Raw genomic sequence first — 19,026 nt, forward strand, 5'->3', positions numbered from 1 at the left:
CGAAGTTCTAAGAGACCTCCAGCTGCGAAAGAAACATCGGGACTATCTCAGATCCGCCGGGACTTTAGAAGGAGAGCTTCACGTTACCATAAAGGCTAAAGAGACATTAGAAGTCACAAGCACGTCGCACTTTCGATGCTGAGTGTCACAGATGTTTTATAGCTTTTGACCCGCTTGAAAACCTACAACTACGACGTCACATAAATGTTGCATGACAAAGAAAGACGACGTGCCTTTGTATATAGAGCATGAGGGACTTTGAGCGAGGCTGGATTTTATTATGATCCACACATACATATCTTCGCTACGACTTACACAGATAATTTTAAATTACTGGCTTAATTGCTCACCACCACTTATGGTAGCAAAACTACTGATACCCGAGCGCAGCAGTGGGTTACAGCTACAAATTTATAAACGTAAATATCACACTCTCAGAACTATATATATTCCTAGCAAAATTTTGTTTACATGTTACTAGAAAATTTATGGTTCGTTTCTGTGGGACCAAACTGCTGAGGTCATGGGTCCCAAGGCTTACTCACTATATCTAACTTAAACTGGCCCGCATCTCGTGGTCGTGCGGTAGCGTTCTCGCTTCCCACACCCGGGTTCCCGGGTTTGATTCCCGGCGGGGTCAGGGATTTCCTCTGCCTCGTGATGGCTGGGTGTTGTGTGATGTCCTTAGGTTAGTTAGGTTTAAGTAGTTCTAAGTTGTAGGGGACTGATGACCATAGATGTTAAGTCCCATAGTGCTCAGAGCCATTTGAACCATTTGCACTTAAACTAACGTACGCTAAGGACAACACACACACCCATGTCCGAAAGAGGATTCGAACCTCGGACGGGGGATACATGTTATTTTACAAAACATAAGTTAACCCACTGCTTATAACAAAACTACATCGAAACGTTTTTGGGTGTTAAACAAGAAGAATTTTGTTTTCTGAGTGCAATACCCTGATTTATAATTATGTATGCGCACAGAAATGCGCGGTGGAGGAAAACGACAGGGAAATTGGGTGTACAAAGCAAGAAGACAAGGACAGAGAAAAGGAAGTTTAGTGCTTGTTTACGTTTGTGTCTTTGAAAGAAAGGGGTCGGGGGTAGGGGGTGAAGAGTGTCAAGACAGTGATGGAAAAGAGGAACGTAAACTAACTTTCCTGACGTAGTTTACTTTGCCACACTGTTAACATATGCTCATGTTTGTCGTAGAGTGTCAGCGAGTGCACCAAACTTAGCTACATAGACTATCACTCGATGTTCATCACTTTCACACACATCGTCTGTTTGCTAAGTCGAAACTCAAGTAATTTGCAGTAGCCCATATTACTTCGTAGCAATCCGGCCAGGGTGGCTGAGTGATGCTAGGCGCTACAGTCTGGAACCACGGGACCGCTATGGTCGCAGGTTCGAATCCTGCCTCGGGCATGGATGTGTGTGATGTCCTTAGGTTAGTTATTATTAAGAGGTTCTCAGAATATGGACCGCCCCAAAATTTTGGAAAAAAATGTTGTATTTTTTTCTCTACAACAAATATAATCATACGAACAACTGGTACAGAAAATGAACAGGAGTCAGGGTAGAATGCTCCAAAGTTTTCCGGTGCACATGTTGATGAAAACTGAAGCTGCAAGAAATATATTACTTATAATGTCAAACAGTTTAGTTCAGCTACTTTCGCTCTTCATATAACCACTACTTTCGGAAACTGACTAATCAATGTCCTGAGGTATTTTGTATGTTTCCACTCCATAATATATTATGGAATAATTTTCTACCATAACTCATTACTTAGAGGGAAATCAACGATTTCAGAAACGTGAGGAGTAAGAATAATAGGTGGTGTTCACCAGCGGTCTTCGTTTTAGGTATCTCTTCAAGGAGTTAACCATTTTAACTGTGTAGTCAGTGAAATTCGTCATGAATAATCAATCGTGAGTTCAAAAGAACAGTGATGTCCATGCCCGCAACATTAGAGGAATAAATGACGTTTATTATCCATTGTTAAAGGTATAATGGCACAGAAATGTATTCAGCATTCAATAGCAAAACGTTTTGATCACTTGTCTAATAAAATAAAATTCTGAGAGGCAGCGAAGTGACTTTTAAATCTAACCTGAAATTATGTCTCCTGGCCACCTACTTCTATTCTATGAAAGAATTTCTATTTAAAACTTTGTAGCCTGAAACGAAAATTGTTTGTTTGTATAGTTACATGACTAGAAATAAAAAAAATAACGTGTTCGTGAAAGTTAACACTAATTATGCAAACGTATCCCGTAAACTGATTCTTTCTATATTATTTCGATAAAAGTATCGTTCAAATGATTCATATGATAAGTAGGCAACTAACTGACTTCCAAACTTTGTCCCTCAACGTTCGTAATGTCGGTAATGTATGCATCCAGACGGGCGAAAACAGTCGTTGTCATCTTGAAAGGTGCGAGTGTCCATTGAATACCCATCCTGAAGGTATACAGGGTGTTCAAGGATTGTTGTGACAAACATCCAGGGGCTGTAGAGAGTGTATTGAGGAGCAAATCGTGGATAGGAAGCCATGTCCGGAAACCTCATGCAAAGACACTTCAAGGAGTCGAAGTTGTAGGCGGCTGTGCCTGGAACTAGGCTACCCCTTCGACAGCAAGCGTGACTTTGTACGCTGACGAACGGTAAGTGGAACGTGTAGCAATATTGTCTGCTATTCAGCAATTCCGACTGACTGCCACCATATCCAGTGGACAATATGGAGCTAGCTGCTGTGTAGACAAGCCTTGCTTAATATGAATGTAGTGACCTGTTGCCTTTGTGGGTGACTGTTTCGAACACGGATTTCCAAAATGTTCAATAAATATTCAAATGTATGTGAATTCCTAAGGGACCAAGCTGTTTAGGTCATGGCTCTGATCCCTATGGGACTTAACTTCTGAGGTCAGCAGTCCCCTAGAACATAGAACTACTTAAACCTAACTAACCTAAGAACATCACACACATCCATGACCGAGGCAGGATTCGAACTTGCGACCGTAGCGGTCGCGCGGTTCCAGACTGTAGCGCCTAGAGCCGCTCGCCCACTTCGGCCGGCTTGGGTCATCAGTCCCTAGACTTACACTCTACTTAAACTACCTTAAATTAACTTATGCTAAGGACAACACGCACACACACCCATGCCCAATGGATGAATCCAACCTCTGGCGGGAGGGGCCGCGCAATCCGTGACATTACGCCTCAAGCCGCGCGTTACGGATTTCCATCTGCAGTTTGCCTTTCTCCTGTTATTCCGAAAATCATATGAGATTTTAGAGGATTCTAAGATAAAAATAAACTGCGGATGGAAACCCGTCTGAAACTGTCATCCACGGAGACAACAGAGTATCGCACTCATAGGACACAAGGGCTTTCTACGCAGCAGCTAGCTCCATCTTTTCTGCTGTGTCATCCAAACAAGACACAGCCAGGCAAAACCACCACAGGCGTAAGATGCGTGCTGGTGCCAGTGCCATAGAGACCCACCACTTGCGCGAGTTCCACCATCACCACGTGTGGAGCTGAGGATGAAGATATCGGCTTCACCTCGGTCAATTTCTGGCGAGTACAATCCGCCAAGACCGAACGACAACGGTCAATAGCCTAGTCGGAAGAAAGAAGAGCAGCTCGTTGTGACCATGCTGCACGCTTCTAGTCAGACATCGTACAGTTTCTGGGATGTTGCCCCGTTAAAAATGAGAGGCCTTATGTACCGCTGTGAGCAATGGGTTTTTGCGAGGATCCGACGCAAGCATTTCCCTTCATCATGCTCGCTCGGACATTGGTTTAGAAGCAACTGGATTCACGGACATTAGCAATTCCCGCCAGATTGGAAACCAACTGTCTCTGGCAAGGCATGAAACACCTCTCCAGCCTCTGTTGATACAAATCGTTGTGCGATAACCGTTCTTCAGACGTGTTACATGATTGCAAGTCGTACACCATTCTTTGTAGACGCAACGGACAGTCGGCAGTGCTACAGCAACAAATGGGACAACATGGCTTACGGCGTCGTTCAAAAATGGTTCAAATGGCTCTGAGCACTATGGGACTCAACTGCTGTGGTCATCAGTCCCCTAGAACTTAGAACTACTTAAACCTAACTAACCTAAGGACATCACACACATCCATGCCCGAGGCAGGATTCGAACCTGCGACCGTAGCAGTCGCACGGTTCCGGACTGCGCGCCTAGAACCGCGACACCACATAGACACGTTCAGGTACGATAGCTTCTTTCTGCGATTGTCAGTCAGATCCCTCTTACTTTGCTGATTCCATACAACGGTCTGACACATACACGATACGTAACTACTACGGATTATGTCAATAACTTTATCTTTGAATTCTTCCATTTGGTCCGTGTTTGCATAGAAAAACAACAATATTAGAAACTGAGTCCGCCTTGATGCAAAACACCTTGTTTTTGTTTACTTTTTTATGTTCCCAAACTAGTTTCAGCGACAAACATCACAATCATCAGTCGGTTTTTTTAAATCTAAAACATACAGAAAATAGCGTAATTATACAAACACGGTGACATAGTATTACATTTCTGCTATTTGTTTTTTGAAATATAGTTTTCTATGGATACTTTCTTACTGCCTTATTTGCTGTATTTTATAGCATTTTTTGAGAATTATTTTCGCCGTTTGCAACATATTTTCTGTGCTTCTTTTTTCTGTTTCCATTTTTGTTCTGAGTGTTATTGGATCCGTTGCTTTTTCAAGGTGTTTCCAACTCTATGTGCTATTTTGTATTGTATGTTAGTGTGTACCACCTGTCTCTCTTTCCTGAAGTGGTGTGGTCTGCTGTGTTGTCTGTGTGTACTCCATGTTTCAGTTTTACCTTGTTGCTGAGTTTGTGTATGACGTCTGTTTTGTAGTCATTTTCAACAGCAATTTGTTTGATTATATTTAGTTCCTGTGTGTAGTTTTCTGGTTTGAGAGGCGTTCTGTTTAACCTGTGGAGCATGTTTGTGAAACTGCCATATTTATGCACTGTCGGGTGGTTGGATGAGCTGTGGATAACAGTGCTTGTGGATGTGGGTTTTCTGTAGATGGAGAATTCATGTTGGTGGTTGTTTCTTGTGATTTTACAAACAATACCTGATACAAATTCAGCAACGCTGGAATATATCAACTCACTTGCAACTCCTCTCTGGCCTAATAAATAGGACAAAAAAGCAGAAACTTCCGAAAGAGATATACAGAGCACATGAGAGCTTTAAAGAGGGACAGCACACATTCAACTTCCGTAGAACATCTAATGAACAAAAACCATAATCCCACTAATATGAAAAACTATCTACACATTCTGAAAAACAGCTACAGTCTATACCAACAAGTAACAAAAGAAGAAAATTACTACACACGAAAGGCTATAGTCGAAGCGAAAAATGTAATAAAATAAAACAACACTTTGCAATAACACACTCTTTAACGCTCTGAGAGAACTGACCAAGGACACAGAACAGAAAGCGCACACACGCAAAAGAACCATTTCCCTATCACACACAGATACATAAATAAGGAACAGAAGTCTTCGTAATTCGCGCTACAGCTTTCTTAGCCTTCTCGCAACATGCGATACAACGCTCCCGACACAAGCGAACAGCAAGATGGCGTAATATTCTTGATCATAAGCAAAGAGCGCAAGCTTTGTTTTCCTGTGTATAGAATCAGCTACATACTATCCAAAGAACGTGAGTACACGAATAACTAAGTAACAGCCCAGTACACACGAAATAAATGGATTCCACAACACTACCGCAACTCTAAGTGTATATTGCTGACATACGAAGTTCACCTTTTAGTATTTTTTTACTAACAGCCGCTCACATAATTGCAGATGGCATGATGTTCGCTGAGAAAAAAACGGAAACAGAAAAGAAGCACAGAAAATATGTCGCAAACAGCGACAATAATTCTCAAGAACGTGCTATAACATACAATAAATAAAGTAGTATGAAACTATCCATAGAAAACTATGTTCCAAATAACGAATAGTAAAACTGTAATAATGTGTTACTGTGTTTGTGTAACTATGCTATTTTCTGTATATTTTAGATTTTAAAAAAAACACTGATGGTGGTGATATTTGTCACCGAAACTAGTTTGGGACAATTAACAAGTAAACAAAAACAAGGTGTTTTGCGTCAAGGCGGACTCAGTTTCTAATATTGTTGGTGGTTTATGTCAGCGGTGGAAGGTCACATGAGCGCATGGTACAACAGCTACGGGGTCTACAGTGCTTGAAAGCTATCAGTGTGCTCTTTAGTCCACTACTGGTATGATGGGGTCATGAAAACCCCAGGAAATGTTGTGTTTTGTTTAGCTTCAGTGTTTGCAATACTGAAGGGTGCTGGTCTCACATCAGTAACTTTCAGAAAGAGTGCTCTGAACTGCTGAACGCAGTGATTGTGATTACAGCATGTTAAGTTTGGACGATAGATTAATTTTGCTTTCAGTTGGGAACTGACTTCATCGTACAATGATTTTGTTTTAAGGACGAATTTGCTACCATCCTAGATTGAAAATGCGTTAACTTCTCGTAACGAAACGAAAAAATTGACCCTAAATTCGCTGAATGAGTATAGTCGGTTCTTCACGAAGGAGAGAGAGAGAGAGAGTCCTGTTCAGATGATGACACTTACCTTGATCTGTGTAATAGATGATCATTCCAAATACCGAATTCAGCTTTTTATAAGATAGTTTAGTTGAAATATTAACAATATCAAGATTAAATGGATTGTAAGAATTCTTCATTTCATTCTCCTAAATTTGAAATACATTGCTGGGGTCCTGAGGGCCCCATTAAAAGGTAGTGCAACGAAAACTTCACCATACCATCTACATGTTACGGTGGTGACGTTATATGTACGCCTCAGAAACTTGTCTGTAACGAACGTTTGGTGTTCGGTGTTTACATCTACATACTGCTTCGAGAAAGACGAGTAACTAGTTACTGAAATGACTTTGTTCTGTGTTTCAGGTGAGTGTCTGGCGCGTGACAGCAGACGCCCGCATCGGCCAACTGTAAGTCGCACATAGTTGCTAACTGCTGCCGCTTGCGGCTCTTGTAGCTACCCCGTGGGAACCTGCCTTTAGTTTGTGGAGGCGTTTCACGAGAGCTCTCACGGTGTTTTCAGTTCCAGCTACCCGCTTGTACTGAAGGTGGTACTTGCTTAGAGAATACTCAGCAAAATTTCTGAGATTGAATTGCTCGTTCCAGAAGTTAGTGTTTCACTGAATTAAGCTTACCGAAATCAAACGAATAGGATAATGCTTATGAAATCATTTAAAATGCAGTCTTATGGAAGGATATCCGTCAAATACTTTCAGACATGTTGAAACTGGATTGTAATGAATATGCCACGTAATTGAAAAATTGAGGCACGCAAATATTCAAGCACAAAATTCCTGTTTACCGCAAATAGTCATTTCCATACTGTAGCCAAGATGACCTTCATCGTTCCAAGCTCCTGTCCACCTGAGAAGTTTCCACACACATATGGTTTAGAGGTCATCATGAATTCTTTCTGAATTTCGACAAGCAGCGTTATGCCACGTGAAAGGGGAACCTAAAATAATTTCTTAAGCCTGACGAAATGACAATAGAAGCGAAAGAAAATACTCTGGTGTACAAATCTTACGCATGGAAGTACCTATCACCTGATGTGCCATTGCTAAGTAACAGGTCGATGAAGTAAGGATGATTGGGTTTAAAGTCCCACCGGACATCGATCTCATTAGAGGCGGAACACATGCTCGAATTGTGTCAAGGATTGGGAAGGAAATCGACCGTGCCCAATCGCAGGCATCATCTCGGTATCTGCCTGAAGCGATTTACGGAAATCACGGAAAACCTAAATCTGGATGGCTGGACACGGATTTGAATCGTCATTCTGTCGAATATTAACCCAGTATGTTAAGGCTCAATAAAACGTGAGTCATAGTAGAAAGACCTGTCACGGTACAATACAGAAGATAAGTGAAAGAAACAAACAGTACGACGAACAGAAAGGACACTTGTGTTCAATGACAGTAGTGAAAAGAAGAGGAAGAGGAAGAGAAACAATAAATGAATTGAAACTTCGCGGTTTGGGAGAGTACTTGATGTTGAATCAGTGGTTAGGAAATCGAGTCGAATTCACGTAAAAGTTGACAGTATGAGCCCACTTATCCGCATGAAGTTATACCCCATCGGACTTAGGCGCGTGCACTGATTCCGCAGCGAACGGTGTCACGAAATCGTAACAACATCTGTTGTGGCAAACTGGCTCACAACAGCTGTAATTGGTTCTTAATATCCTGGATGCTGGCACTGGAACGGGGTTGACGTCCAAGCTGACCCCACACATGTTGAATCGGCGACGGGTCTCGCTGATAACAGGAATACCTCAACATCACGTAGACACGTGCCACATGTGGAAGAGCATTGTAATGTTGGAAAATGGCAACATGACACTGTTGCATGAGAGACATTACATGAGGACCAGGATGTCCATGGCGCACCACTGTGCCGTCAGAGCTCCACCAGTCACTACCAGACGTGACGTGAAGTCATACTCAATGATTCGACACTCCACGTCGTCAGAAGTAACACTACGGTGCCTCTCTCAAACGCAGACAGATTGGGACCTCTTCCCAAATCGCCGCCATACTCGTTGATGATGGTCACCCTCGTTGATGATGGTCACCCGGGTAGGGTAGAACCTCTCAGCACATGGCGACGCCATTCATTAGCAGGCCATACTTCCTGGTCACGGCACCACAACAACCGTTGGTGTTGTGATGTTAACAGCAGCCTACGTATGGGATGGTAGCTGCTAGCCACCATGTTTGTAAGACGACAGAGAATGTTTCAAGGAGTCCAATACTTGTTGTGGGGTCGTAGACGGTGATGTGACTGGCGCTCAAAACAGTGAGCCTTTCTTGTGGTGGTCAGATGCGGTCGACCAAACCTCGAAGACGAGTATGACAGCTCTCACGTTTCTTTGCAGTCCAGCATCTGAGCACTGACACGCCCGAATGGCCCACAAGTCTGGATATTGCACGATGGAAACCTGCAATGAGTCCCCTTTCAAACTCTGACAGTTGCTGATGGCGATGTCTCACAAGAGTACGCCGTACCTCCGTGTTCTTCACAGTAATCACTAAGCATATGACGCTGTCCATGCCTCTGTTCCTACTAGGCCTGGCAACACCACAAAACTCTGGTGTTCGAGCTACCTGTCACAGATAATTGTGACGCTAATCGTTTACACACCCATCGATGGTGTGTTCGAAGCTACATTGCCATCCGACCATGTTCTCTGGGTGCTTCACTTTTCTTGCAGACAGTGTAGTTCCAATCTAGTCTCTGAATAAATGGCAAGGCTATATTCTATGAATTGGTTTGTGCGATGAAAGACACTACCGAAACCAGATCCAAGCCATCGTCTGAATTCCGCAAACGACAATGCGTCCCACTGATCGCCCACTGCTTCCAAGCATTTCCGTGTGTGGGCAGGGTGTGACTGATGCAGTTTCTCTCTTGACGGGAGAGTGTCAATTACGACGTCATACCAAATGGAACGGACGAATGTGGTTAAGTGTGCGTAAAAAATGTCGTGTCAAATTACGACCAGTTGTGGTTCGGATGACGCAAAATGGCCGAAAGCTGCGGTGAGTATTGCGTAAGCACCAGGTATGTATGCCTCATCGGGAGCCCTAGCGGCGTCTCACTAAAGGATCTGAGAGCCAAAAGAAAATTAGCGGCATAGCTAAGTTCAGGTGTTCTTATGTTGATATCGATAGGAACCGCTGTGGAGAGCTGTCGAAAGCAATTAAAAAGATATTCCCTAACATTGTCATTTCGATTAATGAGACAGGAATGACAGCTCTGTAAAAGTAATACGGGTTTTTAAAGATTCAAGTCAACCTTGATATAAGGTGTAGCTGTGGATCGGAAGGAGACCCATGTAGTTGCCTTAATCTCTAAAACCATACAAGCATACCTCCAGTACCTGCATTACGTACACAAACTAACAGTGTCACTGGTGTCATTCTCTTTCTATTTTTGTGCACAATGACCAAAGGTTCTCTCGCATTGGTATGTATGAGTAAGACTACTGGGGAAACTGTTTTGATCCAGGACCGCAACTTACCCTGTCATAGGGGTGTTTGGTAGCGATAGTAAAGTCATCTGAAGAGTATAGAAAACGTCGTTGTTTATAGTGGTATGAGAATGATATGCTGTATTCCTGACTGATACACTCTATCGTCTTAAATTGCATGGAGAAACGAAGAAATATCTTGCAAATAATAATAATAATAATAATGAATGATGATGAAGTGATGTGGTCTTTATAACTACTTACTTTGTTCGGTGCAAATGATTGAAGCGATATCTGCGATTGCTATGCCATAAGATATTACTCAACTAAGGGTTCCGTTCGTGTTGTTTCAACTGATACGCTTATGAAGGTGAACAAGTGTACTTTATTTTTACCAGTGCTGTTGTAGACAGCTATATGGACTGAAATACTTTCAAGCGTTCGTTTAGTCCAAACGAGGTGTTTCTTTCAGAGAAATGCTCAATGACGTCCCGAGCAACAGTCTGCCCAGTTTCTTCTCTGCGTTAGTACTAATGCTAACGCCTGTATCATCAGCTGATTTTTATATACTGACTTCCGTGAAACTACTGGACAAAGTACCTGCCGCAAGATTGTCTATGTAGGCACCCTGTGTGACTCCACAAGGGAAAATTCGGTCACAGTGCAAATTTCTTGTTATTAAAAATCTATTTGATATTTTACTGTTAATTGACATTTGCACATTTTTTATACAGTATGACTGGTTTAGATTTCTCTGGATCATCTGCGATCCATCTAGTTACCTCCAGCAACCGGTGGTTTCCATGTCGGAAGTATACATCGATTCTAATTATCCTTGTGCACTTACATAGCATGAAACTACAATTACGTCACAGCAGAAATTCATTAAACTGGCATTTAGTAGTCGCAAAATAAGATATCAGTTTATGGAAATTACGAACAAAAACAGCAAGGCACATATTATCGTTGCAACAAAATAGATCGCCGTTGTGAATACCCGCTATAAATATTAAGAGCTGTCAGCCATGGTGTGTGATTTTTTAAATGTCTGTGAAGTATCTTACAGAGACAGATACGTTAAGGTAAACAACCAAGCGAAATACTGTGGCTGCCCATAGGCACCCATGTCCTTAAGGAAGTATACTACAGGAATTTCCTAGCTGATAACTATTAGATACTCTACTGAGCGGTAGCGTCGTTCCACTTCCACTGAACATGCATTGTTGCCTAAAAACTTTCCAGATACCTTGCGTTACTCTTTCCATCACTGATTCATCATCTCCGATACCCTCCATGTGGAAAATGCGAGTTTCAACATAATAAAGAGTCCACATTAAACGGTAGATTCCCATATACCTGGGTGGGTAAGTTAACTGAAAGGTCCGACGAAGGCAACGAATGCCACCTCCAGTAGCATGTCCAGAAAAGCACTATGCTATTGCAAAGTAACTACGTATTGAGGACTGCTGTAGTTTTCAAACACTTCAGTAAATACATTTGCCAGACATCCATTTGAAGTACATGCTCTCTCATCCAGTTGGTCATCTTGTTCTGTGACTCATCACTTCATAAAACCGACTTCCACTGCTTCGCAGACGAATGACGGCATTGCTTACACCACCAGAAGTGACGCCTAAACTTACGTGTTAGCACGGCCTGAAGGAAGTTGGCAACTCTGGCTGCAGGCGGAGTAGCGCCTCCTGCGGATTACACAGTCACGGACCAACGTAAATATTGCCTGTTTTGGTAAATGTGATAACTGAAAGAAAACTGTATGTGATAACGGACTGATCTGTAGTGTAGCCCGAGGTCTAGAATAGGTGGCAGATGGATCTGTAACGTAACCCAATGTTCACTTTTGCCTGTGAGTTGACGAAGCCAATTAATGTGAATGGAAGAAAACTAGCTGTGGTGCAGACTGAACTGTAGCGTAGCTCATTCTCTAGGTTAGCTTGAAATGTGACAGTTCGGTCGTTCATTCGCAGCAATAACGTTTAAAATTATCGTTTCAGGAAATTTATGTCGTAATGTAGCAATTTCAGATAAGGTGATTAGGTAGGAACCTAAAAGTACAGCTTAACTTTCGTGGAACGTTCCGTTTTACATGACAGCATTCTGAAAACTGTATTTCATTACGCATCTGCATATTTTAACGCTCTCACGTCATGTTAACGTTTATCGTTCGAAGTTTTCTCATTGGTTCCTCCATCGTGTCTAAGCAGTCAACAACCACATATTTCGCAAATTTTTCTTGTAATACAATTTTCAGCGCACTGTATGACAATTTTTATGATTTTTATTAGAAGATGTTCTTCTTACCGACATTTCAGTACCCTACATTAGACTGTAATGCATACCAGTCTCTTTTAATTGGGCCTGGATCTGTTCTTTAGTTTTACCCGAAGCGACGTCACACGTTCGTTCTTTCATCGGTAAAATCTGTGCCGCTTTATGACCGTGACAACCTCATTTTGTCGTCTGTCGATGGGCTGGTCTGTCGCTGACTTCTGTACCTCAGCTGCGAGGACATACTTTGCGGGAACAGCTGACAATGTCCGACGGTTCAATCGTACGGTTCACTTAATTTCTAAGAACGAAGAGAGTGGTAATTGCTGACAGTGTTTCTTCGTCTTTTGCGCTTCGTAAAGACAACGTTAACAGTGTGCGTGGCCACATGTAACACCTGATGAATTTGCCCGGTGCGGTATCTGTATTTGCTGTCGTGTTCCAGTCTTTCTGTCAAGACACGAGACAGAAAAATCGCCTGTTATGTTGACGTATTGTGCTTGTTTTTATAATATATTTGAAACTCTTTTATTCTAAACTGACAGCAAGCTATGTTCTGATTCTGACATCAATATTAATTCGGTTTAGTGGCTGACAAACACCGCAGCCTTCACTAGTGGGCAATCACAAGACACCGTGGCGCCTCAACTACCTTTCATGGCCAGATAAAGCAGCTAGTGACATTGTTCAGTCTCATCGTGGAAACATACGTGTTGTCTGTAAACCCAAATTTGTACTGGAATAATACTGTACTTGAGGTCTTCGCTACTGCACACGACCACTTGGATATGGACCTGGACATTATGTTTAAACTGCTTTGGACTCTAGTGTAATTAGACTCTCATAGATGGATTACAAACTAATTCACTTGTAATGTGCTAATAATTCGTTGTTTTTATGACTGAATATTATAGGTACTTTCACTTTTGTGAAAGTATTTTATAGAAAAAGAGATAATTGGAATAACAAACCGAATAAATCACAATTATATTTATACACTGTTACTAGTCAGTGGAGACAGACAGCTTCTAGAGGAGGATATAGCGACAGGGTTCACTTCTCCACAGCCAAAGAGTTTGTTTCTGAGAGAGAATCCTTCTGCGCAGCAGGACCTGCTCAAAAGCAAGTGGTAAAGGTGTCCTTAACATTGCGTGGGAAAGAAACAAAACAATGGCGTGCTTTCCAAGTTCTGGTGCCGTTCCCACGCCCACAGAATCACCAGCCAATGGGAACTGCTAATTTACGTTCGCGCTAGCGCTCTACCCCCCCCCCCCCCCCCACTCTCTCTCTCTCTCTCTCTCTCTCTCTCTCTCTCTCTCTCTCTCTCACACACACACACACACACACACACACACACACACACAGGCTTATGTAAATCACTCGATGGAGTTTAGAAGTTCCATAGTGTGCCAGCAGAATACTTACATGTAATGTCTGACAATAATCAATGGCACTGAGTTTACACTTAAGACTCTTGGTGGCAGTCCGAAGGACTTCACACGTAGCGTCATATAAAGAATATTTAGCTACTCAAGATGTAGACTTACTTTCATCTTGAAAGAATGTTTTCAGTGTGGCTTGGCTTTTCTCTCTGTTTTGTATGAAGTTCTTTATTCAAACTTTTCAAATTTGGCTCTCGCACTGGTACTCAACGCCTGTTGGAAGTTTTGCATGCGACAGAATTAACGCCTACTGCTATCTGGATGCCTCGCAGAACATCACGTCTGACGTTCCAAAGCTCGCGTAACTACGCTCGAGACGTCGTAGGTATCTACTTGACGTTCCCCGAGGTCAGCTTCTACTTTGTTTTCCATTCTTCTGTAAATAATTTGTGTCATTATTTTGCAACAATGACTGATTAAACTGATGGTTCAGTTGTATTCACGCTTTTCAGCACCTGCCTTTTATGAAGTTGTAATTATTACATTCTACTAGATGTCTGAGGATATTTCGCCTGTCCCATGTGCCTTGCAGAAGAAGAGGTATGTTGATTGGTATAACCGATAAATTTTTGTCATAGCATTGCTCTCAAGCATCTCAGTAATTCTGAGGGAATGTGCTGTATCCACCTTTAATGACAGGATTTTATTTTGCTTGATGGAACGTCCGGTTTATCTTCTATGTAATATGCAATAATCTTCTTCTTCTTTTACCATATCTTTGCTGGATCGTCATGTCAGTTATTGGATTTGGCAGTGTTAGTGGAAGAGAATGGTGGCCGGATGGCCTTCATGCGGCCACACCTCCCCACTTCCGTGCTACCTCCCTTCACCAAATGGTTCAAATGGCTCTGAGCACTATGGGACTTAACATCTGAGGTCATCAGTCCCCTAGAACTTAGAACTAGTTAAACCTAACCTAAGGACATCACACACATCCATGCCCGAGGCAGGATTCGAACCTGCGACCGTAGTGGTCGCGCGGTTCCAGACTGAAGCGCCTAGAACCGCTCGGCTACATCGGCCGGCCTCCCTGCTCCCCTCCCCACCGCCTACCCCCCGTCATCCCCTATCCACAGGACGGAATCGGTGTTTTCAAACTGTTTGCCCCCAGTGAAAATCTTCGAACGTTTTCTAGGTGTTTGCAAATCGCGTGACTGAAGAGGGATGTGGGTGCCAGCCCGCTATTCACCTAGTTCAGTGCCGTTTAAAGTGCCGCTCTGTGGAGCTGTGTGATTCCGCTCTTGGCTCCGGTTCTGTCGTAGCTCTGCGAACGGGAGCACTGGACTGCTCGCTTGGGCCGGCCTCTATGGCCGAGCTGTTCATGTCGCTCCAGTCCATAAACCGCGCTGCTGCTACGGTCGCAGGTTCGAATCCTGCCTCGGGTGGATGTGTGTGCTGTCCTTATGTTAATTGAGTTTAAGTAGTTCTAAGTCTAGGGGACTGATGACCTCAGTTGTTACGTCCCAGAGTGCTCAGAGCCATTTAAACCATTTGTTCGCCTGGCAGTGGCAGGCAAACGGCTCTGCGCAAAGTTGGCTTCTTCTCCTTTTGTGGAAGACTGTGGTGTCGTAAACAGAAGACAGTATTTGAAGTTGTGTAGTAACTCGAAAAATCAATACACTCTGGTGAGCAACTGCGTACATGCACACTAAAGGAACCATCCTTCTAATTGTACACGTTGAATATTTAATTAAGACGCTTATTACAATAATTTTAACGCAAAAACCTTTACGAATTCAAGAAAATATTGTCAGTAAATAAAGATGAACAAAATGAATGTAAGTGCATACTAAATACGAAAGTTAATGGATGGTGGAGGACTGGAAGGCAAAACTAGGTAACTGAATAACAATGAATTCTCCTCAGTTTTCTGTTGCTGCTTTCCATATTTATTTACTTTCGTCTGCGTAAGCGCTTCAATGTTGGGAATGACTGATTCGACACGGCTCCGTCTCAAACCACATTTCAGATGATGATCTGATTTGAAGCATCTCAGCTGTATTTTACACAGGTATGTGAGGGAAAAGAGCTGCTCACAGTTGTTCGTTGATCTAAACAGAGTAAGCATCCGTGCTTGTGTGACAACGTTTGTAAATGTCAATTAAAGTCTTTCTGGTCTGATACCTGTCTTTTATTGTGAATTGCACTGAAGAGTCATGATTTCTATTTGGATAGGGTTTCTTACAGAAACGACATCCACAAAGCAGGGAGTAGCAAAAATTTCTAAATCTATTTCCAAGCGCGAAATATCAATGCATTCTTTTACGCATCCCCCCTTCACCCCCTTCACCCCCTTCTTACCCCCTCCCCCCTCTCGCGTCGACAGGACTAGTGGTTTTTTGAAGGATACGCTTTATATATCCTCCATTACTACTAGTGCTCCCACCATCCGCTGTGAGTCGGGGTTTTGCAAACTGACGCGGTGGTCACATTAATGTGACTGGGCCGCGCAAAAATAATAAAACTTACTTGAAATGTGGCTTTAGCAGTGTGTAGCTACAAAGAAAGCTTCGTCACAGCACATTAAAACATCCAGATTGGTGCAGATCATGTTCCGATCCTGACACACTGGGAGATGTTCTTCGTTTTTTGGCTGTGCCCATCTTTTGTGTCCATTTAACACGATTGGTGTTTCCCGGCCGGAGTGGCCGAGCGGCTCTAGGCGCTACAGTATGGAACCGCGACACCGCCGCGGTCGCAGGTTCGAATCCTGCCTCGGGCATGGCTGTGTGTGATGTCCTTAGGTTAGTCAGGTTTAAGTATTTCTAAGTTCTAGGGCACTGATGACCTCAGCATTTAATTCCCATAGTGCTCAGAGCCATTTGATCCATTTTTTTAAAGATTGGTGGTTGATCTTGAAACTCCAGTCCTCAGTCGATAAAGGAACGTCCAAGCGAGATGTTGAAGGTGAAGACCAGCAGGAGGAGCCTCCCTCAGCCCCAGTCAGGGGGCTGTGGGCGAGTTTCTGTTTTACCAGTAAGTAACTCACTTGTTCTTGAAAATCAGTTCCCACATCTAAGTCTCGCTGGTGACATCCGCTGATCTTGAAGCGGATGGCGTAGATTAGCACTTTGCTTTAACCGAAAGACTTGAGCTGCGACGAACCTCCTTATGTGAGGTGGAGGTATTCCCATAATAGGATAAATTTTCTCAGTACAGGGTTGGTCTCAAACACACCGACACAGTATATCCAGTCTCATTAACACAGAGATCCACATGTCTGACATGGGTAGAAATTCTCCAAATCGCAGCTGGCGTATTCTGCAGCTGACGAACAGTGTGTACCGCTGGCGACGTTGGTAAAATCACAACGGATGATTCTTCTAAGACAGGAGCACAGAGAAATAATGGTGGTTGAGTGAAGTGAAACTACCTTGTGGTCGAAGATAAGTGGATGTACGTTTTGAGATTGGTGCATTATCTATTACGAGATTGAGAAACGTACTTAAGTAATTTAGACAGAGACGGCAATGGTATGACTAGTGCAGGAAATACAGTCCCCACCAGTCGTTGAGTTTGTTGCAGACGTCGTCGTCCCTAAGAAAGGGCTGTCAGTTTCGTCCCTCTGCCGTATTTCAGAGGAAGCCCATCCCCCTCTGCAGGCGACGACGACTGAAGAAGGGCACATCCAGAGAGCAGCTCCGGACAGACATGGCGGGCGAACTGAAGGACTAAGACGGCGAGGGAGAATTTATTAGAGCTCCGAACAGAGTTTATGGTGGCGCCGGCTGCGGGCAGAGAGGGGTGGGGGGACGGCAAGGCTCCGTGCGTCCGTCAGCCAGGAATAAGAGGAAGAGCCGGGCGGTGGGCCCGCTACTGTAAAACGCGAATTAAAAGCCTCGGATTGCGACGCGGAGGGCCGCACTGTGCCCGGCCATCCCTCCTCGCCGGCATCTTTCTTCAGCGCCGCACAGTGAATAGTCCTGGCAGAGCCGCCCCCTCCCTGCAGCCGTGCCGTTATTACTGTGCCGTTTGTATAAAACGGGAGCTGAATGTTTGAAGTTGCTTGTTTGCATACACCGCCTTAGAAATTCATAACCCGGAATGTTTGAGTTCCATCAGGCTCAATGGGCGGTCACGTTCCCATCTTCCGTTCCCTCTCCCCCGACCCGCGCGCGCTCGGCGCTCACTCCTGCTTTCTTTCTGTTTTATTTTATTTTCCTTTTTTCCCTGCTCACAGCCCCGCTCACGCCGTGTTTCAGATTTCGCTCTAGGCGCCGAACGTTTTTGCCACTTTTTTGTTGTCGCGATCGCTAGCTATTTGCGTGGATACACCAGCGGCCACATGGTGACAGAACCTCGATACCCGCAGGTTTTAACATTTTTCGCTTCTGAACTATTCGACACACTCATCTGAATCTGCATACATACTCCGCAAGCCACCACATGGTCCATGGTGGAGAGTTCCTTGTACCACCGCTAGTCGCGACCTTTCCTCTTCCACTAGCAAATGGAGCGGCTTAAAAACGAGATGCTGTAAGGATCCGTATGACTCCTGACTTTTCCTGTCTTGTCCTCGCGATCGTTACGAGCGATACTCACCGCCGAAAAAATGCGGCATCTTCAGGAGCAAGGACAACCTATTGACAAGTCATGTGGCACGTAGACTGTTATTGTAGGAGTATATGATAAAAAATTCAGACTAAATGAAACATACATGTCACAGTAAAGGCCAGGCCCATCGGCACACAGTGCACCCCCCCCCCCCCCTCCACCAGTATGAGGACAGCGTAGCCGTGCATTCCCGGATGAAGACAATCATAAAGGTGTCGAAGGGATCCTACGATAGATTATCCGAAGCGTCTTGCGCCTTTTACTACATTTCGGCAGCGATTCTTGCAGGCCCTGGAGAACGAGTAAGTTTTCAATTCAGCATTTGCCATACGTGGTCAGTTGGCAAGAGATGTGGTGATCTTGTTGGCCAGGGCAGATCTACACCGCGAAGAACATGTTGCGTCGCATTAGCCATATGCGGACGTGCATTTTCCTCCTGAAGAAGCACATCCCTCCCTGTCAAAGAAATGGTAGTAGCACATGGATTACATCTCGAGCCATGAAGGGGCTCTGGTTGCTTTACCCTACAGAAACACCAGATGTGACTGCGAATTGTAGCTAATGCCCCTTGCCTCCCCCCCCCCCCCCTTATGCAGCGTGAATCCTGAGAAGATAGCGTG

Source organism: Schistocerca gregaria, chromosome 1 (genome assembly GCF_023897955.1).
Source record: "Schistocerca gregaria isolate iqSchGreg1 chromosome 1, iqSchGreg1.2, whole genome shotgun sequence".
Classification (NCBI taxonomy): Eukaryota; Metazoa; Arthropoda; class Insecta; order Orthoptera; family Acrididae; genus Schistocerca; species Schistocerca gregaria.